Source organism: Apis dorsata, unplaced genomic scaffold, assembly GCF_000469605.1.
Source record: "Apis dorsata unplaced genomic scaffold, Apis dorsata 1.3 scaffold_52, whole genome shotgun sequence".
In the NCBI taxonomy this organism is placed as follows: domain Eukaryota; kingdom Metazoa; phylum Arthropoda; class Insecta; order Hymenoptera; family Apidae; genus Apis; species Apis dorsata.
Window position 1 is genome coordinate 3,023,633 of NW_006263353.1, and position 5,562 is coordinate 3,029,194.

The window sequence follows — 5,562 nt, forward strand, 5'->3', positions numbered from 1 at the left end:
GTGGAGGAGTTGCACGCTCTACCTGCTAGATATATATATATATTCTTGATATACGTAGCTGGGTTTATCGATGATCTTGGCACGCTAGGCGAAGTGTGCGGCTTCGAAATGCCGAGGAGGACAATACAATTAGATCTTTCGGCGTGTCTTCTTTGGCTTTTTGAAGGCGAAAGAGGAATACGGTCGATGGATCAAGGAACAGTGGCGGCGATGCCACTGTTCACGGTAGTGGCGTGGCTGTATTGCCGCTACCGCCGCCGCTCTTAACTCGGCGCACGGATATTGTTTACCCGACCATTTAGGTAATTGCTGGCCTACCGCCCTGCCAGCCAATCGAACGTAACCGGCGGATGAGCCTGCAATACCCTCCCTCCCTTTCTCTTCCGATCAACTCTCTCTCGTCCCGCGCGTACACGCATCTCTTTCTAGCCCATTCCATCTCGCGATTTTTCCTCCCTTTTCAACTTTTTGTTATTGTTGCCGGTAGATGTGCGCGTCTATAGAGATCCGGCTTTTGTTTGTCGTTCGATCCGCGCTCATGTTGCAGGAAGCAGCTCCCTACCCTCCCCTCGGCCCCGATCATCATCGAATTAGCTCGGGCTCAATCGTTCCACGAGATTGACGCTCTCTGATCGGTACTTTCCGCGAAATTGGAGAGAGCTTTTTTTTCCTGCTCGGATCGTTCGATGATCAAACGGGGAGGGAAGTGGAGTTTTGGGGATGTAATTCATAACCTGGAGTAGAAAATAGTTCGAGGAGAATGGAAAGATTACGCAAACCTTTTCCAAAGAGACGAGAGGCTTGAGAAATAAGCCTCGAAATTTTAAAACTGCGATTTGTGATTGGACATCGATGTTTCTTTCCTCGAAATTATATCGATTTAATTTTCCTATCCCAAAAGAGGAAAAAAACTAATCAACACATCTCAAAAACCCCTTGAAAAACATTTTCCTAATTAACCGCAAACAGCGGAGCTAACGATTTAACACGGCCGGCCATAATCGGTCCGCGCCGTAAAAGGGTTAAACGATCGAAACGTATTTCCCAAGTAGTTCGTTGGAAATGCTCGGCCGGCTTTGCCTTCTCTTCATCCGCCCGCTAATAAGCTGTGATAATAGGGCGGCTCACCCCCAACCCCCTCCCTCGCGTCGCTCGAATCGATAAGCATAATGAACCAGATCAAATATTTATAATCCTTACGAGGCCGCTTTATCGAGTTTTACTTGGACAGTACAGATGTTCCCGAATCGCGTAATCGCATCCGGTTTGCCAGGGGCGAGGGAGGAGGCGAATATCGCGCGGCGGTAACTGGAAACTGGCTGAACCTGCCCGATGGTAGGTTTTCCACCGGAGGTGGATGAGGAGAGGGGGGGGGGTAGCTGGTAGTTGGCCAGCTACTAATTTTCGCCCGCTCGCCGCCCGGCTAATGAGCATTATCGTAAATTTATTTCGGGGTATATACCACCGGCACCCGGCACCCGGCCACCGCATAAGAACTAACAAATTAATTTAATTCGTAAATGACACGTACGGCTTGCACGGTGCATTTACTGCATTGAATGCCGGCGCGCCGGGCGCGGCTCAATTTGCAGGNCGGCCACCGAAGCTTAATTAAAAATTTACACCGACAATGCGCCACGTTCCGCACGTGCCCGGATTGTTGTTGTTGTTGTTGTTGTTGTTGTTGTTGTTGTCGTCGCTATTGCTGTTATCGGTTCAACTATCTCGTCTCGTCTGACGAGAAAGAATTTGATTGCGCGACGAGAAACGAGGGTGTCTGAAACTTAACTGGGCGAAAGGGAGGGGATAGTGGGGAAGATGGAGAAAGATGGAAGATGCGCGTTAATAAGCGGAAACTCTTTTCGAAACTCATCGACTCGGGGTGCGGTGGAATAGAAAGGAAAACAGGTTGTTAACCTGTGGAAGATTGGGGTTGGTACCCTTGGCGAGGTCGCAGGTGAGCGCGGATTATCCTATACCTGGCAAAGTGATGTGGGTTTAGGCGAGCGTCCCTAATAGTTCCGAAACGGTGCAAGCGGAGCCGAGGAGCGAGCTGGATAGGATGGAGGGGTAAGGGGAAAGGAGGAGCGAGAGGGCGGTATAGGGGTTGCGCCGTTGCTAGAGCAGGATAGATCGATCGACGCGGCGGGCGGGCGCGAGGGACAAGGACGGCGCGATGGGATAGGAGATCGGGCGGAGAAAGACGTAAATGTGGAATAAGGGGCGACGGGCGAAACAGAGAAAGGACGAGGTGGAAGGAGAAGCGCGGGGGGTAGTTTGGAACGAAGATCGAACAGACCAGCCGTGACCAATTTGCGCCCGTTCCTGCTCTCGATTCCGATCCCGATCTCGCTCTCTCGTCCACGCGACACACACACACTATCCAATCCTATACGCGTATCTGTAAGTGTAAATATATACATATACATATATATATATATATATATATACACATGGAACGAGAGGAATCTTCTCTCTCGCGACGAGGGTATAGTAGCCCGTACTACTACTATTAGTAATAGCAACGATGCCAAAAGATAGCCGGTATAGGGAGGAAAGTCGGCGCTGTGTTGTCGCTGTGTTGTGCACACAGCGCCGGCCACCCCAAAAGTTTCACGCCTATCTGGACCGACGCGGCACCCACTTCTATCCGCGCCACGATAATTGGCCAATTAAAACCGGCCGAGAGCGTTCGAGTTACCTGGCATCCGATAATTATACGGTATCCTCGCGGTGGTTCGACCACCACGTATCCACGCGACCAAGGGAGGGCGCCGGGAAGGGAGGTGGCCCCGCTCCACCTGGCCTGAAGGGAGGAACCGGATGGATCTGACGTGGAGGAGGAGGAGGAGGAGGAGGTGGAGGAAGGAAGAGAGGAAGGTTGGAATCGACTATTCCGATTACGTGGCTTCGGGATTCTCCCTCTCTCTCTCCGTCTCTCCTCGCGGCTTGTCCCGCCACACCCCCTCTCGTGCTTTCCCTCTCGACGTCCTGTCCTCTTCTACGTAAATCAATGCGGCCAGCACGCCCTCTCCTTAACCCCGTGACGCATGACTGGAATATTCCTCGGTTCTCCGCGTTCATCCGCGGTCTGTTTACCGGGACTCGTTTCAACCCCCGAGTCGATATCGATGCATAACGGCGGTTCGATATCTTGGTCCTGTGTTTATGTGTGTTTGTGTGTGTGCACGCGCGCGCGCGCGCGCATACACGCCAGGTGACTCGATAAGAAGGGTGGACGGGCTGGTTGCTTGGGCTGGTGGAGAAACTGGTGGCCGGCCGGCTTGATCGACAGCTCGTTAGCCGGCATGTTAATTGATTCGATCCTTTGGAGTAGGGAGGAGGGGAGAAGGGGAGGGGAGAGGGGAAGGAGGGATGGAGAATTCGATGATTTTCAAGTAAGGGTGGATGTTTCGGCGGACGAGGATCGATGAAAAATTGTAATCGTTTTGTTTGGATTGCAAGTTCATCTTGGTGGAACGATGAAATATAATAACCATGTTTCAATTATTTTATTGCAATAGCAATTTCACGTGCAATCGCTTTTTCGAAATTATCTCTTATTACGCGAGCGAGAGTAAGAGTGTCCGTTTAGCCATTTGGATTATTTATTATTATTCATATTCGGATATATCGATTCGCACGCACCCTTTCAATACATCCCCTTACACCATTGTCAATTAAAGTAAGATTTTCGATTTTATGTAAATTGGATTTTACGTAATTTGTTCTTTCTCACGCTGGAATGGATGGATTTTCGAAACGAATCGTTCGATGTTTTTCATTTATCTTAATTACAAATTGTTCACGAAAGAAAAAAAAAATCCACGCTTCTCTCAATTTTTCGTCTCGAAAATAAACACGTACAATTTTCATAATAAACAGTCCATTTATAATCGTGGTATTACAATAACACGCGATTTACCTTACCCGGGCGTAATTTCATGCATAATATTGCCGCTCGACGAAAATGTAAATAGAAAACGTTCTGTCCGGGCCGAAACGAATTCCTTCCTCGATAATCGAATATCCGATCGGTGGAAATAAATATTTGAAATTTTTATTCAAATGCAACACTCACGCACACGAAAATGGAATTCGTATCGGGACGCATGTCTCATTAAGAATGAGTTTTCCAGTTTGATTAATCCCGTGGCCGAGTGATTGATCGTTTACCCCTAATTAGAGATCGGATAAGTCGTGAAAAAGTGGATGAAATTACGCGTGACACGGGAGGAAATTAGGTCCTCGGCGAACAGAATGATGTATGATCGTTATACTTCAGTAACCTTAGCGACAACCGCGTTAAGATACTCGTGGATACGAGGCTGCTCTATTTCCGATGGAACTTCTTCTACCACGAGGTAATTATCCTCTTAATTAGAAGCATAATTCCTCGTTGACGTCTCGTTCTCTTTTTGAAGAGACTCGGGTGAAAAATAAAGGAAGGGGAGGAGAAAAAAAAGGGGGAGGAAAAAAAAAAGAAAAAGAAAAAAAGGAGAGAAAAATGGAAAAGTGGATGAGAAGATTTATGAAAATCTTTTTTTCTTTTTTTCTTTCATTTTTCGTTTGGTATATCATTTTCCACGTGGTTGCGATCGACTGATGCAACAATGGCGGGTGACTTTTAATGCGTAATCGCGTAAACGTTAATTGTTGGCGATTATCGATTCATACAATTAACATTTTCTATAGACTATTGAACACCGATTGATGTTAATTACTAAGCCCCCCTTTGTTTAATAAAGCTCGTTTTCAAACGATTATTGCTCGCCCCGCGTATCGAGCTCACGTTATTAGCGGATAGAAACGTAATTGAAAACGCGCCACCAAGAATCCGATATTCGAATTCGTGACACGCTTTCATCTTGCTGCGCGCGTCAAAAATAAAATTATCAATTAACGAAAAAAATCTATGTTATTCTTGAGAATATTTCCCTGTTTTCCTCGAACAGAAAAAAATAAATAAATAAAAACATTAATTTCAAGTATCGAGGCGTAAATTTATCCTACGAAAAAAAATAATATTTCGTAGTAATGAAACCGTCCAACTGCCAAAAATAACTTTTAAATCGTTTTCCAAATTCTTCGGATCGAATCTTTACACGAATCTTCACGAACGACAAATACACGTTCATCCTTAATCATTAACACATCCACTTTCACCCCCAAAATTCTTCCAAAACTCCAAAATCCTCGTCCCCGAAATTCCATCGAGCCAATTTCCATAGGACGATCGAGGAGCGGTTCTCCTCCAATTTACGCTCGGCCGCAGAGTGAGCGTAGCCCCGGTCAAAGACATCGAAACGGGCGTACACTCGACGTAACGGGGAACAATGGCCGTAACGGGTATCATAATGGATCTAATGACGGCACAGCTTTCCGGATAATTCGATGTCAAGGCGGCGTTTCCGCCACGATCTCCAAGTGACGCGCGTGCGAGAATAGGTCTGGGGAATAGGGCCCAAAGGAGGTGATTATACGCGCTCGTGCTCGAACGATGAACGGTTGGCAAAAGGGTCGTTCCGTATATATATATATATATATATATATAATATATCG